The sequence below is a fragment of the Lissotriton helveticus genome, chromosome 10 (genome assembly GCF_964261635.1).
Source record: "Lissotriton helveticus chromosome 10, aLisHel1.1, whole genome shotgun sequence".
Taxonomy (NCBI): Eukaryota; Metazoa; Chordata; class Amphibia; order Caudata; family Salamandridae; genus Lissotriton; species Lissotriton helveticus.
Genome location: NC_136071.1, coordinates 309,684,347 through 309,703,970, shown reverse-complemented (window position 1 = coordinate 309,703,970; position 19,624 = coordinate 309,684,347). Strand labels below are relative to the sequence as shown.

The window sequence follows — 19,624 nt, the reverse complement described above, 5'->3', positions numbered from 1 at the left end:
CAATGTTTAGAATCTGTGGAAATTTTGTGAGCGATCCAAGCCCAATACAGTTTCTTTAGGACGGCTTTGGGGGGAGCAGTCCTAGAGCCCCACGCCTCACCGAGACCAATGACCCCAAGCAAACGCTTCACGTCCCTCAGCCACTTGATCTTGGACCAGCACTCCATTAACATCACCTCTGACAGATCTTCTGCATATGAAGCCAACTCGGGCACACGCCACAGGCGGGCACAGAGTAGCAAAGGACGTAATTGGGCTTGGTCCTTAATCGATCTACAACCCAAATCCATTAAGACAGGTACGGAAGGGGTGCTCTGGGGGAGGGCCATCAAATCCTTCAAAGGTTTGTCCTACTTGTAGAAATCAGTTGTACTGACAACTAATTCAGCTGGATACTGCAGTGCAGGTATCTGGCCTTATGGAACCCTGCCCAGCTATAGTCTACATCATTGTCCCTCTGGTGGATGTTGAAAACAAAAGAAGCGACTAAATCCAAAGGTTAATACTTAGACCTGGGCAAGGTGGCAAATTTATCCTATCAGCCAAAAGACATCATCAGCTCATCAGCTACGAAATTGACTTTTGCCCTGCTCACAACTTTCATACTAAAACCAGTTGCTTCACTTTTTGACAGTAAGGCTTCAGGGAAGTGGAGGAACAGACAATACAGCAAGCTAGAGGGAAAATACAGAATGAATCATACATTTCCAATCTAGAACTCCTCTAAAATGGCACTCTCTGCTCAACCTTGATTAATTCGGTTTTAAAAGGATCAGAATACAATTACAAGAGTACCATCGCAGGCTTTAAGCTTACGTCTTTACTTTTTCACCATAACTATTGTTTTATAAGAAGGGTCCAACTTCATTCATCTGAGGAAAATGCATACTTTTTGTCCCTCCGCTCCACACTCAGATGGGCAGGGTACTTGGGGGAAGATGCCCTGCTGTGATTCAAGAGTTCTTTTTTGCAACTCCAACAATTCCCTCATCCTGATCTGGGTACTTCTAATGAGGTCCAGAATATATAGCATGTGCACTCACAGGACCTGAATATCATTTTTGAATATAAGTGCCAGAAGATAATTATTTTTCTTTACAAATAACTATCTGGCTTGTTTTTTTAAATATCCAATGAAGTGTGTTTTGCCCTAAACATTTGCATGTTGTTCTAAATTTCAAAGTTTGCTTATGAGTTAAACCCTTCATGTTTAGTGATTGATTGATTGAAGGCTTTATTTCGATATAAGAGAATATCATAAAAGCATAATACAATGGGTTAAATGCAATATTTACATACACATTCAATTTACACAATAAAAAGCATTGTATAAGCAGTTAAGACAAGTATTAAATTGACACGGCAAGCCTTTTTGAACGAATTATCCAAGACCATTTTAGGAATATGGATACACCACAAACAAACAAAGTGCCTGTGTCAGACATTAAAATACTTAGGGCCACTTTGTGTTGCCGGGTGCCCAAATGACTACATAGCGGTTTGAGCCACCGCCGCCTAGGGGCTGAATAGGCCGGACATTCAAAAAGAAGATGGGCAACAGACTCGACACGCATTGGACATGACGCACAGAAAGGAGATCGCTGATGAGAAGATTTCCACCGTGCTAACAATTCGTTTACAGGAAGCATCCCTATTCTGAATTTAAAATACAGGGCTCGATCTAGGGGTTAGATAAAATATCTAAATACAGTTCATAGACCACTACTTCCTTAATTTTCATAAAATCTAAAGTCGATTTGCAATGTTTAGAATCTGTGGAAATTTTGTGAGCGATCCAAGCCCAATACAGTTTCTTTAGGACGGCTTTGGGGGGAGCAGTCCTAGAGCCCCACGCCTCACCGAGACCAATGACCCCAAGCAAACGCTTCACGTCCCTCAGCCACTTGATCTTGGACCAGCCCTCCATTAACATCACCTCTGACAGAACTTCTGCATATGAAGCCAACTCGGGCACACGCCACAGGCGGGCACAGAGTAGCAAAGGACGTAATTGGGCTTGGTCCTTAATCGATCTACAACCCAAATCCATTAAGACAGGTACGGAAGGGGTGCTCTGGGGGAGGGCCATCAAATCCTTCAAAAATTTGCACTCTGATCTAGCTAAGGCTTCAAGGTTACATATGCCCCACAACTCCGCCCCATACAAAGCAGCACTAACCCCTCTTGCTCCATAGATCTCCAATACTGGGGCGATTGGCTTAGTAGAGGAGGAGCGTTGCTCTTTTAGGAGTGCACCACCCACCCTTTTATGGCCAAGTATCATCTTTTGGATGTGCGAATTCCAGTGCATTGAATCCGTTAATCGGATTCCTAGGTAGTCGAATTCGGCCACCCTATCCAAAGGCTCGGAGTTCAGCACCGGGGGGGGCGACCCATTTTTTTGGGGGGGTTCAAAACCAGACATTTGGTTTTATTGGTGTTAATAATCAAGCCCCTAAGTGAACAGAACTCCTGGAAGCTGTGAAGGAGGCTCTGCAGGCCCATAGGAGTCTTTGAGATAAGGAGGGTGTCGTCAGCAAAAAGTAATGTGGGGATACGCTTGCCCGCCAGGGACGGTGCATCTGCAGGAGTTCTAAGAAGATGCTCAACCACTCCGTTCACCTAAAGAGAGAACAGAGTGGGAGCAAGCACACATCCCTGACAGACACCTCTCCCCACTGGGATCCTGTCCGTTTTTTCACCGTGTGGGCCCCACCGCACCTGGGCAAAATTATCAGCGTGGAGCTTCTCCAATAGGGACAGGATATAAGGTGGCAGCCCCAACTCCGAAAAAACCCTCCATAGCCCCTCCCTTGGTACTAGGTCAAAGGCAGTCTTCAGGTCAATAAAGGCCAAATAAAGACTGCCCTTGCCCAGCACCACCACCTTCCAGTAAAGAAGGACCAATCTAAAAGCTTGTTCTATGGTCCCCGTACCAGACCGAAAGCCAGCTTGGTAGTCCGACAGAATGTTGTTGTCGTCTACCCACTGAAGCACCCTCCCCAGGATCACTTTACCTGCCACCTTTTGGGTTGAATCGATAAGGCTTATAGGCCTATAGTTGGCGGGGTTGTCCCGACACCCCTTTTTGAATATCGGGACAACCTCCGTCCCTTTCCACGATTCAGGGACAGGAGCGCCGTTGTTAATAGCGTTAAGCAAGGAAGAAACCACCTTCCCCCACTCTTTGCAGTTAGCTCGCAACAGATCACCGGGTAGCCCATCAGGTCCAGGGGCCTTAAGGGGCACCAGGGAGCATATTACGCTCTCGACTTCTCTAGGGGTGAATGGATCTCCTGTTGTGTCCCCTTGAGGTTCAGCTATGTAAGGGCTGCTATTATCGATTAACTGAGGATTCATCTCATCAGGGGATTAAAGGGAGAGAAAGTGATTATACCAGGTTAGGGCTAGGATGTTGCATGTAATGAGGGTGCTATCTAGTCTATTCCTGAGTCTGATTATGTTCCAGAACCCTCTAGAATCTACTGCTATTCAAGAGTTCTTTTTTGCAACCCCAACAATTCCTTCATCCTGATCTGGGTACTGCTAATGAGGTCCAGAATATATAGCATGTGCACTCACAAGATCTGAATATCATTTTTGAATATAAGTGCCAGAAGATAATTATTTTTCTTTACAAATAACTATCTGGCTTGTTTTTTTAAATATCCAATGAAGTGTGTTTTGCCCTACACATTTGCATGTTGTTCTAAATTTCAAAGTTTGCTTATGAGTTAAACCCTTCATGTTTAGTGTTCATACATCTGTGCACTGCAATATTTCTCCATTTTCACCATACAAAGAGGTTTATAAAATGGATCCCAACATTTGGTCTGGGTTTATGTATCATTTTACAATCAGATATCCCACTGAAGATGCATATTGAGGAACTGAAAGGGGTCATGAATTTGATCAATTAGATCGATTTTTAAGGAAGGTAACCTAAATCATCCACGCACTTATACATTATTTTTTTATTTCTTTCGATCACGTTTCAGCAAAACTATTTTCCAAGGTTGTTGAGGAAGCCTTGGAGGATTAGGTATTAAAGAGTAAGCTAATTCAATTTGAGCGATCAGGGTTTTGTGCTAGTTCTTACACTGTGAATCATACATTCGTTTTATATTATTTCATTCAAAAATGTATTTACAGGCACTCTAGAAGTGTGGTTTGTGGATGTTAAATCTGCTATTGATCTGGTCCGAATTTAATATGGACTAAAATAGGCAGGTTATTTTAAATCACTTTAAATCAAGTGTATTATGAGACTTCGGTACAGATGCATGAAGGGAACCAGGGAGAGAGAACTCAGGGCCTGAATTTAAGTTTGGCTGATTGGTTACTCTTTCACAAATCTGACAGATATACTGCCTGCCCTACTATATATGGGATAAAGTACCCCTAGACCTACATTATAAGAATATTGCAAGTGACTGAGGAGTTACATCACCAAATACAGGAACAAGGGCAAAGGCAAGGTTCGTTTAGAAGCTCATGGAACTCAGAGGTGACTTGCAGTATTCTTAAAATGTATGAGAGAGGGCATTTTATTTCTTATAATAAGATATGAAAATGCTGGGTTTTGTGCATGCACTCCTAAATATATAACCATATTAATCAAATTCATATAATTTTTTATCAAATGTGTGTGCTTTCAAGGTAGCTCTTGTTCGTCCCCAGGTGCAAATTGTACTTAAAAGAATATCCTCTTCTCTCCAAGTGGATTTCTGAGAGGCAATGCTGCAGGGAGCTGAAGATCTACAAATTCTTAATGTTCATCCAAAATGGTTCCACTCAAAATCCATCTTATGATATACAATTGTATTGTATTTATTTCTTCACACAATCTTCATTTCTTTATTGTTAATTTATTGCTTTCAAATTGGGTGAAATTCCATTCATCAGTTTTTGTGGTAACACTTCTCAAAGAAGTCTTTGGAAAATGCATGTGAATTTTGAGTTTTGGAAGCCCCCTGTTTTCTTGGCCTGATCGCGCCGGATATAGAATATAGCACTTTACTACGCGTGCTATTACCACACAGTAGGTTACAACGCGGTCGTTGACAATGACCGTGTTGTTACCACGCGTGGCTTTGCATTGCAAGTCGTTTCTACAACTTGTGCTAGATGGCGTGCTGGATTTAGGAAAAGTATAAATTACGGGAGATAAGTGGAGAAGTGTGGCTCAATGGTTAGAGCGGCAGACCCTGATGCAGAGGTCTGGCCTGGGACCAGGGGTCAATTCCCGCCTCGGCGGGTCTTGGACTCAATTTCCCCGGACCTGATAATTCTCGCCTCAGTGCCTAGTCTAATCATGGGTCCCACTCTGTGACTCTGGGCAATAGCCTGCTTAATCTCCACAACGGCCCCAGCAGTGCTTGGATGCCTGGCTTCACCTTGGGGTGCCCAGGAGAGGACATCTCACCGGAAAAGCCAGGAAGGGTTCCACAGCAGTATGAATACAGCGCTATAAAACCTCTGGGTAGAAGTGCGCTATATAAATACGAACACATTTACATTTACTATTCATACTCAACTTAGCGCAACAGCAGGAAATGTGTTGGATTTAAAATCCAACATTTTCCCTGGTGTTGCACGCCACCTAGCGCAAGTCGTAGAAACGACTTGCGATGTAAAGCCTCGCATGGCAACCGCGGTCGTTGTAACGACCGCGTTACCTACCTGCATGGTAACAACAGCGTTGCAAAAGCTATTTCCACTGGATATGTATACATATATATTACCTATTGGCGGTCGCCAGGAGGTAGTGATAATTAGGACCTAGTTTCCATAGGAAAATCGCAAGATTCTATTCCCAATAACTTTGGCGCCGATTAACGAATCCTTGCAAAACTTTCAAAAGTAATTATTTGTTGAAATCAGCTCCTGTGTTGAAAGTTTGGTGGTGATTCGTCAAGGAGGGGCTGAGAAAAAAGGGGGGTCCCAAAACGTGTTTTCTCCATGTAAATTCCAATGGGAAAATTTAGACAAGGCTACAGGTCAAACGGGTGAACGGAATTACCCCAAATTTGGCAGGGAGAAGGGTCTTGGTCTAGAAAGCACACTTTTGTTTATTTGGTGTAAATCCGTTCAGTAGTTTTCGAGAAATATTGAACTTTACAGACATCGATATTTGGGAATTCTGCCATCTGATTGGCTGAGGCGTTATGAGCACGAGCTCGCTGCTGATTGGCTGCAAGCGGTGTGAGCGGTTGCAACTAGGAAGTGTTGGACGCCATTTTGTGATTCCATTGAAGCGAGTAAGGGGAAAAAAAAGTGAAAAAAGTGGGAAATAGGAGGGTAGGAGCACTGTAACCTCTGTGGAGTGCTTAGGGTGTGCTATAGAGGGGGTGTGAAGTGAAGTATTCACCCCTACCAGTGTGAAAGTGGTGGGTTACGGAAATTAAGTGAGGTATTGCATGCTGGTCTGAAAGTCCTGGGGTACGGAATATTTGTGAGGTATTGTCTAGAGTCTCATGGTGCTAAGCTGAGCTGCTGCCGGACTCGGGGATGAAAGCGTGAGCCCAAACTGTGTGTCATATGCTGTGAAGAGGTGTCTTTTAGCGCTGTGTCATACCTGTCCAAGTAGTGTGAGCATGTAGTTCTAGATACTTGGATGAACTTTTGTTTAGAACATTTTAGGTTGTGTATAGTCCTTAGGGGGTGTTATAGAGGAAGTGCAAAGGTAAATTTGCGCAAATCAAATCAATTCGGTATTTGTGAAGTGCAAACTACCCACTCCAACGGGGTCTGATGGCGCTGGGGGTGTTAGCTGAGCTGCTGATGGACTCGGGGTAAAGCCGTTGAACTACTGACCCCTAGGGGGTACATAAATTAAGTGAGGTATTGCCTAGAGTGTTGTGCTGTTAAATTGAGCTGCTGCTGCACTGAAACCGTGAGCCTAAACTGTGCGTGCTCTGCTGTGAAGTCATGTGCTCTGGGCGCTGTGCCACACCTCTTCAAGTTGTATATGGTGCTTAGGTGGTGTTGTCTAGGGAGTGCGAATGTACATCAATACAGTATTTGTAAAGCGAAAACTACTGACCCCTATGGGTGAGTAGAGCAGGGGATTAAAGAGAGAGGTCTGTGCTGCAAAGTGAGATGGTCTTGCCACTGCACCACAGCTGTACGGAGAATACATTTTGGTGAGGGTCCGGGAGTTGCCGTTTTCTAGCCCTAAAATAGCGGACCTAAGTTGTAAGTTATAGGGAGACGCTTCGTGTGTGGGGTTGCTGGCAGGAGCCAGTGGGGGCAAAGCGGAAGTAGGACTTACCGCCCCAGGAGACTGCAGGGCAAACAGCGGCCATATAGCCCCGCACCCTTGACACTCGGCGGTACTTAACCAATAAGCCTCTCCCGTCCCGCGGGACGTGCGCCGGCGTGCGCCAGGCTAAGCCCGGGCAAAGGGCGGGCTGTCTCTGGCCGTCAGGGGCCAAAAGGGGCCGGGCCACCCCATTTGGCATCCGCAATAAGGTACACGGGCTCTCGGAAGCCAGGTAACATGTCAAACTTACAAAGTTTAGCTGCCAAACACACTGCTGTTAGAATATCGTCCTACTGACTGCTATTAAGCAATCAACCGACCCCACTGTTAAAAATGAGTAAACAGAAGGGGGTAGTTGGAACATTAGATGACTTTTTTACAAGGGCGGAATCGGTGATCATACACGAGATACACGCAACCGAGAGACAATTGTCTCTAGACCTTGTCCCGCTCCAACCACGTTTGTCACCTGGGGGTAGTTTGGACTTAACTTCTTCGGGTTGTTTAAGATCTTCCTCTGTGCCTCTAAGCCCTGATATAGTAGTTACAAATATGCCGTCTCCATCCTCTTCTATTAACCAGGATCTAAGCGCCCCTGCTAACAATACACGAGGGACTTTGAGCAAGACAGCCAGAGGGCGGACATTGGTTGCTACAGCACTCGGGGGAAAGGAAAACGCAGTAAAACTAAATCAGTTAAAGCCCAGGCAAAACATTATAGACTCCAACACAGGCATCCCGTGCAGTAGCGATGGTAGCAGTGGCACTGGAATAGTTGAAGCCCGGATTACCAACTCTATCTCCACCCAGACTGAAGATCCTTTGGTTTATGGCCCTAATACAACCGATATGGGCATTGAAATTTTAGATACTTTGATGGAAGGATTTGAGTCCAGACTGGATGACGAAATAGAGATTTTTGTTAAGAAACTTGATGTCTTTTGGGAGAAAATGTCTAAGAAAAATACCTCGGTAGCGAATACAATCAGGGGTGGGGGCAGGGAAATTGCTTTGCAACCAGCACCAAATGGTCAAACAAATGGTCAAACTAATTGTAATGGTGACTCGCAATCTCGACCACAGTTGATCCCATGGCGCCCCCCCAAGCTACCTTTTGTGAACTATGTGGGATTAGGGGAGCTCCCCCAGCAAAAAGCGATGGTCCATTAATAGAAGCAGCGGGCTGACGATAAGGAAGGATGGCATAGGTACTCACAAGAGGGACATCAATCAGGGAAGGCCGCCTAAGCAGGGCCTAAGGCCAGTTAATGACACCAACACTGTGAATAGACATCTTAGTAAGCCCGGTTCCAATTTTAACTTGGATGTATTAGACCTCCCACCAGCCTCTGCCCCATATGTGCTTGTCCTAACTGGCGTTCCTGCGATAAGGGAGGGACACAAACAGTCCTGGTCTGATTTGCAAAACAAGTCGGTAGACTAGCTTCATAAACATAAAAAGTTTGACCGGTATAGGATAGGAGAAATAATCATGGCCAGGAGAGTAGGGTGGGTCGGACCATCAAATAAATCTATAGAAGACGACTGCATTGTGTTAAATTTTAGAAAGCCCCAATTGGTCAGTCGCATTCTATCCATCACAGATGAATCGCTTAACCCCCCCAAGCAATATCAGTACTCTCCCTCTGGGCTATTTCTAAATGCCATCCCTATTTCCAAATAGAAGCATTGAAACAGTCATGCCCCTATCCAATGGTTATCATGCCCTGTCCAGCCTGGATACACAAAATTGACCATTAGACATGGCATCTAACGTAGAAGGGAATGATAGGCCAATCATAAATATCCCAATTAGATCTAACTGCCCCATAGAGAGGTCAAACTCACTAAAAAGTGGCAATGATGCTAGACTGAGTGTATTGAGCTGGAATGTGGCTAGTCTACGCACAAAACTCGACAGCATAGACTGGATAAATGTGATCAGGAAATATGACATTGTCATGTTCCAGGAAACCTGGGCCACAGAAGAATTATACATCGAGGGGTTTCATTGCTTCAGTGTGCTATCCCAAGTACCTAGGATGGGGAGACCATCAGGAGGACTGTTTATGGGGATTAATGTGGCTGCTGGAGGAAGTTTTAAGGTAATCCCATCCGATAGCTTAGATTATCAAGTAGTATTGTACAAAAGAAGGATTCATTTCCATTTGATAAATTTTTATAACAATGATTTTCAGTCAGTTCCAAATAGGAGTTTTATTAAGCTCTTTGATTTTATCTAAGATTTGGATAACCAGTCCAACAATGGGGATCTCTTGGGTATTTTACTAGGGGGGGGGGATTTTAATGCTAAAATTCTCGATATACATTCTGATGAAGGATCGGCCTATTATAGTCAATCGATAAGCAGAGGCGGAGAATTGAACCGGTTCATAAGATCCTATAATTTGTCCAATATTATGGACCTCGTCACTGGGTCAACTACGAATAATCATCCAACCTATAGGGCAAGGGGTCGCAGTTCTATTACAGATTTCATTTTTGTATGCCCTCTGAAAGAAAAACAGCTGGCATCCGCTGAGGTAGTACCTTCTGACTTCGGAGATCATAATCCCATTAGTGTTTCGATACACACTGCCTTTTCAGACCGAATGTGGGGCCACAAACCTAATAGTCTGAACCGATAAATTAAGATTGTGTTGGAGGGGTCGACAACTCTGAAATTTTCAGGAAATTGGCAGGGGACCTGGGCACTGGGTCAACTACGCATAATCATCCAAACTATAGGGGAAGGGGTCGCAGTTCTATTATAGAATTCATTTTTGTATGCCCTCTGATAGAAAAACAGCTGGCATCCGCTGAGGTCGTACCTTCTGACTTCGGAGATCATAATCCCATTAGGGTTTCAATACATACTGCCTTTTCAGACTGAATGTGGGGCCACAAACCTAATAGTCTGAACCAATAAGTTAAGATTGTGTTGGAGGGGGATCGACAACTCTGACATTTTCAGGAAATTGGCAGGGGACAAAATGTCTGTTATTGTTTCTTGCCTTTCTTTAGAACTACCACTGGCACAGATAGTTGGGGATTATGGGAAGATGTGTCAGACAATTAAAATCCTCCTCTCCAAACCCTGTCCCGAAGTGGCACCTAACCCCAGATGGTTCAACCATGAATGCTCACAAGCAAATAGGGATTTACGTAGGGCTCTTTCAGCCATCCCGAGGTGTATAACAGAAGTCAAACTGGCCAGAAAGAATTATACTAAGGTAAATATTGATAGGAAGAAGGATCTCCTGATTGAACGTTGGGACAAATTGTCTGAGGCTGCTAGCCATAAAAAGGGCAAAAAATTTTGGGCGTCAGTCAGGGAGGTCCGTTCTACGGGCCAGTCCCCGATGCCTATTAGCTGTTATATCGCTAGTGATGCATGGGTCGAACATTTTTCGGGTATCTACGCCCCTCCACCCCCATGTGAGGTAACTTTCACCACAGGCAGCCCAGTACCCATAGATATAAGTATTTCAGAAGTAGTGGAAGCCATTAACCAGAGTCTAGGCAACAAGGCGCCGGGCTCCCCATCGATTTAATTAAGTGGAACTTGGCTTTCTGGGCCTCTTTATTCTGAATGTTTTTAATAATTTAACTCTGACAAAAATACCTGAGACCTGGGCTAGAAGTATCATAGTCCCGGTTTTTAAGAAGGGAGATAGATCTTCTCCGGCAAATTACAGACCCATCTCCCTAATAGATAATACCCTTAACATTTTAGGAAGAGTCCTGTATAACAAAATTATGGGATGGACAGAAGAAAATGCTATTTTGGACCCATGCCAGCTGGGGTGTAGGGGGAAGGTGGGAAGTATCGAACAATGCCTCAATTTAAACTTAATTGTCAGGAAATATACCATTGCAAGGAGGACCCCATCTATATGGCTTTTATGGATTCGTCCACAGCTTTTGATCTAGTGAATAGGTCAAAGCTGTGGGCTATCCTTTTGGCAGGTGGGTTGGATGAAACATTGGTTAATTTTTTAGCATACCTACATAGAGACCTCCAGGCTCAATTAAGTATTGGGATGGAAGGAGAGGTTTTGGGGACCATTGATATCGGCAGGGGTGTCAGACAAGGATGCGTGTTGGCCCCCCTGCTTTTTATTATATACATCAATGGGCTGAATACCTCTCTGTAAATGGCTACTCAAGATGTCCCATATGTTAATAAATAGCCCATCCCCGTACTTCTTTACGCAGATGATGCGGTTCTCATAGGCCGCAATCCAAATTCTTTGCGTCTTCTTGTTCAAAATTTTAATAATTATATGAAAGAGCTAGACCTTCGGGTAAATTTGTTTTTTAATTTCCTGATGAACAGTGGCCCAGGGAAGCGCGAAATAGGCTCGATCATAATAGATGGTCAAAAACTGACTTTGGTTAGATCATTTGTCTACTTAGGGATGGCCTTTGCTGCGAATGGCTCCTGGAGTGAGCATTTAGCTCACGCCAGGAGCAAGTTCTAAAAGGCCACCAATTCAATTTTAAGTTTACCCCGCCCTAAGACCACGGGTGCTCTTTTAGCAGTACAGAAAATATACAAACTAATGCACCCCGGTGGCCAAATACGGCGCTGAGATTTGGGGAACTGTCAATTGCTCAGCAATCCAGTAAGAAGAAAACAGGTTCTGCAGGAAACTACTGAGCACCCCAATCTCAACCCCCCAATATATATGTCACAAGGAGCTCAATATCAATTTTATAACTGATTTTATTCGGGCACGACTGGCACTTATGTGGGTATCAGTGTGGAAGAATGAAGCGGCATTTTTGACACAGCAGATTATTAAGGATTGTTTACTTTGCGATAAAGGCTTAGAAATCCCATGGCTAAGCGGTGTCCTCGCCAGTTTGCGTAGCATAAACAAAGAAAGTGTCTTCCTGGATCCCATATCAGCAGAATCAGTCCCTAAAAAGGAAATGCGGAACGCTCTGTACTCCCTATATAACAACGGGCGGGAAGTGGTGGAGTCCAAGAAAACATTTGTATGAAATTATATGGCCATAGAACAGCATTGCTATCCGCTTTGCATGTATTTCACTCTACCAATGAGCCGCTGGGAAAGGAGCCTTTTGTTACGACTAAGAGCAGGCACAATCCGATTTTCACTCTGTTTCCCACTGGGCTATAGCCCAAATTTTAATCAAGAAGACCAACTACCTTGGAGGCAGCATATCGTTGTATATTAGACTTAGACAATGTCGAATTGATTTTCCGTACTGGCACTTTCTTAAAACTGCAATAAGGGCGCATAGGTCTATGATGGTTCCTTGATCATTTATACAATCTGTGAATTGTTTTAATTAATTGTATATATTAATATGATGGTCGTCCTTGCACTAGCCACTTTGGTTATATGTATATGAAATTTTCATCTTTCTATTAATTATTGTGATGTATTTATATTTTTGTGCTTTTATGGTTACTATTGTACCCGAATAAAGTTGAACTGAACTGAACTAAACTATAGGGTGGCTCTAAAAAGACCCCTTGTGTTCATTATTTGGAGCTAGATATAAGTGCGGATGCACAGCTTCAAGTATCTGTGAAGTGTACTCCATCACTTCTGTGGATGTCCGCCATATCAAAACATATGTTGTTGTTGTAGATGGAGCCCATTTCGTGGTCTCTAAGGTATGCAGACACAGCTTTTTTGACTTTCCTCCTAGATTTTTCAATCAGAGGACAAAATTGTTTGGACCATTTCCACTTCTGTCTTTGGCATATATTAGAATATACACACAGGCAGTTTGAGGCAAAAGTAAGGGAAAGAAGGGAGCCATAAGGAGGTGATACGGTTCTCCCCGAGCGCTCGCCGGCAACGCAACCTGGATGGTGACGGAAGCAATCCCAAGCGACCAGCGGACGGAAGAGAGTGATCGCTTACCTGCCGCGGGGGGAGACTCCAAGGTAAGAGTGAGTAATCACTAGTACGCCTGCTGAATGTGAAAGGGATAAACGCCAGTAACGGATGAACTGAATATATGCAACAGCATAAACCGGCTACAGTGGTACAAACGTTGTTTTCAGGAAAGCCAGATAACGGACTTGATCATTGCAATAATATAGTCTATCAGGACTTAGCAAACGAATCGCCCGATACCATTGACTTTTCGAAATAGTGTGAAATCCAAATCCAGCCATTTACAGCGCTACCATACGGAAACTAAAAAATCCAAAAGAGGGGGTTCAGAAACCAAATAGGTACAAATGGATAAGCGAGATGCAAGGAGGAAGGAACAAATAGCTGCAATGTTTGAAAAAAGAGATACAAGTAAGCCAACAGAAAGCAATAAAGAACAAACAACCAAAAATGATACAAAGGACAAACTTAGACTTTGGGAAAAACTTAATAAGAAGGAAATAAACAAATCATGGGAATTGATTTCCTTACAACAATATTTGGAAGTAGATAGGGTCCCCCGGGGATTACGTATCCCTCTTATGCCAAGCCAAACGGATGTCTCCAATGACCTGCTACAAGAATGGGGTGAATACACTCTAAACTCGTCTTTGGGATTAATAAAAATACTTGTAAAACATATTGACATCGCTCTCGAAAAGATCAAAGATCAATTACGAACAGTGGAAAAGGAACTGGATAGTCTGAAGCTTAACCCTGAAATGACCAAATTCAAGGAGGACCTGTCTAAACAAATTGAAAGACATGAGGAGGAGGTGAGGATAAGAAAGCAAACGAAATTTGAAAGAGACGCAAACGATTATGCGCAAGGACGCATTTTTACGTTTGCACAAAAATATGATCCTTTCAAACCACCAAAAGCCAATGTTGCAAGCTCCTCATCAAGCATGACATCCTTAACATCATTGGACTTCAGTGAGGACGATTCAAACCTTGATCCACAACAGAGGGTTTTTTTAGGAGACATGCGCCTGGTTCTATCACAAAGGCAGTGGGAACACAACCATGGGGCGCAGAGAAATCAACGTGGCAGAGCAAGAGGAAGAGGAAGAACATGGCAACCCAGACCCAAGTTTGCAAACCAGCAACAAGAAGAAGCCGCAGGAGGAAGTACATCCGAAAAATTGGGCACAGAAACACGACTAATGAAACAAAAGAAGGGGAAATAAATGAGGACTTACAAATAGTCAATCTTTCGGGAAGACCCATCACAGCAGCAGAAACATCATTGCTTAAGAAGGGAATTAATTATTGCCCAACTCAACGGATGGACATGGCACAAACACGGATTGACCTATATCTATACATACGAAAAATTAAACTGGCCAAATTCTTCGAGGAACGAAAAAACAAACCCAAGATACCGAAGATACAAACAAAACCTACTTCAACTCTGCAAGTGAAACAAGCGAAGGCATATATGACTGTGCTAAACCTTAATGCAGAGGAAGGTCAGGAAATCAGTCTGGATAGTGCCATAACCCAACTAGGGGCTGGAACAAGCAATCTAAAACCTAAATCCAAATTCTATCCTCAGTTAGCACCTGGCAACAAGATAGATATCTTCCAAGAGGCAGTCATTCACGACTTGTATAAATTAACCAAAGTGTTCGGAAAAGACAACTTATCCAAACAAGAAAGAGAAGCCCTAACCTCCCTAAAGAGTGACCAATCCTTCGAAATAAAAGCAGCGGACAAAGGGGGAAACATAGTCCTATGGAATAAAAACTTATATGTGGAAGAAGCCATGGGACAACTGAATAATTCCACATACTATGAAAGTCTCCACTTGAACCCACAAGACCAAATAAAAAGGGATCTGGACAAAAGTGTAATTCAATGGGAGAATGAGGGTCTACTAGATGCCGATGAAAGAAAATACTTAACAGTGGATTTTCCAAGAACGTCAACCTTGTATTTTCTGCCGAAAATACATAAGGATGCCACTAAACCGCCAGGGAGACCTATTGTGTCAGCCAATGGATCCTTATTGGAACCCTGGTCGAACTTTATTGACTTTTATTTGAGTCCGCAAGTCAAAATGCTGCGCTCATATATCAAGGACACAACCGATTTTCTCGGTGTTTTGGAACAATTGACCTGGCAACCTCATTACATCATGATCACCATGGATGTGATTGCCCTGTATACCAACATAGATAACAACTTAGGGCTACAGGCATGTGACCACTTTCTCAAAGAACGGAATATCCATTATCACAGGCACAATGAGATGCTCTTGACAATGATAAAAAGTGTGCTAACAAACAACATATTTATGTTTGGGGACAAATTGTACCGACAAAAGGACGGAGCCGCGATGGGCTTCTCCTTTAGCCCTAACTACGCTTGCACTGCCATGGGGTGGTGGGAGGAGAAAACAGCCTGGCATGAAAAACATGAAAAATTCACCAAGCATATCATCACTTGGAAAAGGTTTATCGATGACCTGTTTATCGTATGGGGCGGAGGGGAAGAAAGTTTCATGGAATACTTCACCATCCTCAACAACAGCACCTCCTGCATAAAATTTACCCATACCATAAGCCACAACCGAGCTGTTTTCCTGGATACAGAAGTGTATATCAACAACAACCAGATACAAACCACACTCCATCGAAAAGACACAGCAACCAACGCCACACTGGAAGCAACCAGCTTCCACCAGCAATCCTTGATCTCAAGCATCCCATACGGGGAATTCCTCAGACTGAGAAGAATTTGCAGCGAAAATACAGAATGGCAAGATCAGAGCTCCAAATGCATACATCGCTTTCAAAAAAGAAAATACAATAAAAAAATTGTACAAAGATGCTGGGAAAGGGCCAATCAAACAAAAAGAACAGAGTGCTTAAAAAAGAAACAAAACCAGACCAATATCGAGGAGGAACCTATCAGACTAATCCTGGATTACAGCTTGGAAGCAAATCAAATAAACCGTATATTGAGAAAGAACTGGAAAATTCTTCATCTAGACCAAACAATCGGTCACAAAATGGGCAACCATCCAGTAATCACGTACAGGAGGGCAAAAAACCTACAGGACCAGTTGGTCCACAGTCATTTCCAACCTACAAAGAAAAAGAAAAATTGGCTACAAACGCGGGGCTTCATCAAGTGCTATAATTGCAAGGTATGCGAGATTGCAAAACCGATCACAGAACTAACAATGCCAAATTAAAAAAAATGGAAAATCCAAGAATGCATAACCTGCAATAGCAAGTATACAATATATATGATTGAGTGCCCTTGCAATTTGAGGTATATTGGCAGCACTATTTGTGAATTAAAAAAAAGAATTCTGGAGCATGTACGAGCAACAGTTCACAGGGACAGAAGCAACGCTGTTGCCAAACATATGGAGGCTAAACATAATGGAGACTGGAAGCAATTGCGCTTCTGGGGTCTGGAAACAATGGCTCTCTCGGACAGAGGTGGCCATATGGAAAAACTTTTGAGACGCAAAGAATCCAGACACATCCTTTCTTTCAGAACGATGACTCCACTGGGCCTCAACCAGTCGGAAGAACTTTATATTCACTTGTAAACGGACTGAAAAGTACATAATCTCTATGCTATATATGCTCCGCCTCCTCTCTTATCCAGTTAAATTTTAAAATCTTATTTGAAATTATTTCTCCCTGCACACTACCCTCCCTCACCTTTTTGGTATAGTAACTCACACAATGCAATGGAAGCAAATTGTAAATCATCCCACCGAAGTGCAGGACGCCCGTAAAAGCCATGTAGTGATAAAAATCTCTCCATTCTTTACAATTGAGGTACCACAAGGGTTAATTACACAATTATGGAAATGTTGTTTTAAAGGTTTTGAAGCCTGGACAATGTGAATATATCCCATACTACAAATCCCACAATGCCGACAATATAAGGTAGATTGATAGCCCACTGGAGGGCAGGACATTACTTTAGGAAATTTGTTAAATTGTGTAAATATTGCAAAGTATGAAATAGGTAATTGTAAATATTGGGAAGACTAGCATTTATCAAATCTTGGAGATGCTTCAAACAATGTAAATCCCCAAAAAACCACAATTCCCACAATGCTTGTTGGGATACACCCAAGGGGGCGGTACCTGCAGTATTAGGAAATGTTACAAAACAATGTGAGTCACACACACAAGCTGACCGTGAACAAGACAGCGGACGCTGTCGAAACGCGTTGGTTTTTTGTTTTTCTGACCCCATGGATGAATAAATGTCATGAAGGAAACTTAACTGCCGCGCTGTGCTGGATTTTGTTTTGAATGCGACTCCATGTGTTCTGCCTCGAGGGGGAGAAACTTTGTGGAATATATTAGAATATACACAGGCAGTTTGAGGCAAAAGTAACATCAATTGTTCAAAGGTGTCCTTCATAAGCATTTCCAAACCTACCCCAGTCAATGTGCCTAGGTTGTTTCCACCACAGTGCACAATCACGAGGTCATAGTGTTGGAGATGCAAACAGGTTTTAACCAAATGCAACAATTGGTGCCACTTCAATCCTCTCTGTCCAAACTATTTAATGTCCACATTTTGTAAACAGAGGTCTAAGCTCTGTTCTGCATACCTCTTGCACCAGAAAACATAGCTATGTCCTACGATCCACACTACCATTTTGAAGGTATGGCTGGAAGGTATGGAAAGATGTCTGTAGCTCATGCAGTTCCTTCGTAGAATAAGAAATATGTTTAAAGATGGGGAACTAGTTCTTTTCACATACAAAACGGTACCTGATTGGGAGAAGAAAAGCATTGTTTTTTTGAAAATTAGGGTGCAAATTTGTTTTGTGGAAAAGCATCTTTGTGATTGGTTAGGAAAAATAAATTTGAACGTGGAATACATATTATAGGATAACATTTGATCAACTCAACCACACCTGCTACTTGCATTTGGAATACAGTGTTCAAACTTAAAACAATAATGAACTTTTAACCTGCACGTGCCATTAAATATTCGATTGTAATGGGTTTAAATAATAGGGAGGGGAACCTCACAGGCGCAGCTCATACAATGTCCCGGGGTGTTCATTTGCGGGACATTTGTGTTTGCTATTAGAGGGCTGATGCATAGCTTCCACCCTGTGATAGCAAATCCTTGTTTGACTATTTGAAGCGAGAGGAGGAAAACCTTGTATCGCTTTAACAGAGGGGATGCGGAAGGTAAAAATGGAGGGAAAAACAAAGCGGAGTCTCACCCGTTCATTTAAATGTGGCCCCTGGTGGGTAATGTTCCGTGGCCAATCCTATTATTATATTGTGGGGTCTCTGTAGGACTGGGGATCTTAATGTCACATGTAAATTAGGCGTGGAAGGGCACAGAGACGTTTTGCAGCCTAGGGGACCGCCACCTTCCCAGGCATTGTTTACTAATTGTTTGGGGGGTTCGAGGCCACCTGAAGTCCGGGGATCACCACACTCCGGGGCTTTATTTAATTATGCAGGGTGGGCCTCGGCAGTCCCTGAAGCCTGGGTGGCCCTAGGCAGTGTCTTATTGGTTCTGTAATCACACAGGCAGTACTCATGGTGTTATAAAGTGATATACTCATAGAACTCTTGCAGTTGTAGAATTACCCAGGCTTCATTTGTGTAATAGTCAGTTAGATTAAGTTTGGTAGGTGCACTGTAATATTAGAAAGGTTTGCCCTCATAATCTCCTATAATCAGATGATTTTCACAATAAACCATAGACAAGTGTTGTCAGAAAAAGAAGACCTATACACTTGTGAATGTAAACCTTTATTAAAACACAAATAAATTAAAACGTAAGTTTAATAGAACAAACAGTATAATTTAAAAAAACGTGGGTTGGACTCCAGTGGAAGCAGCGTAGAAAACCTGCAGGACAAAAATGAAACATGTTTGCTATGTGGAAGAGGTTAAGAAAGGTAGTCCGAATGAAAAGACGATAGTGTGAATGGGAGGGAGGGGGAGTGGGGAGAAGGGGAGGGAGAGTCAAAAGCAGAGAGGGAGGAGGAGACAGAGCGTCGGCCTACTGCACCCTGCCCTTAGTGTTTACCCTCCTGTCACCCTTTTGTCTAGGACGCTTGGGTCCGCGAGAAAGAGTGTGGTCCAGCAAGTCCTTAAAATGAAACAAATGAGGCCAGAGATTAGGGGCCATATTATCAAGGAATGGCGAGAACATTATCGCCTCTGCTAAAGCGGCGATAAGGGGTTGATAATATGCCCTTGGGAATTCCCATAGAAGCCCAGGTTCTGATGTGAACCTGGGCTTCTATGGGAATTCCCAACAGCATATTTTCAAGCCCCTTATCGCAGCTTTAGCTGCAGTTTCCGGCCGCTAAAGCGGCGATAATATTATCGCTGTTGTTTGATAATATATTCCTATATTATTAGCTATGGGAAAATCGCTTGCATGCAACTCTGCACCCAGGGTGCTGCACCCCAGTCCCTTC

At 43.2% G+C, this 19,624-nt stretch overlaps 1 long non-coding RNA gene across 4 annotated transcripts in view; it reads right to left on the bottom strand.

The window, feature by feature from the left end:
• Positions 1-19,624, bottom strand: part of LOC144783772 (uncharacterized) — a 317,953-nt gene that overhangs the window by 257,129 nt on the left and 41,200 nt on the right. The window contains exon 6 of one of the 4 annotated variants that reach the window (XR_013601599.1): positions 18,935-19,046. The exons of the other annotated variants lie outside the window; for them this stretch is intronic. This is a non-coding gene — a long non-coding RNA (uncharacterized LOC144783772). Of the gene's footprint in view, positions 1-18,934; positions 19,047-19,624 lie in introns of those variants that run through there. 4 annotated transcript variants of the gene reach the window in all.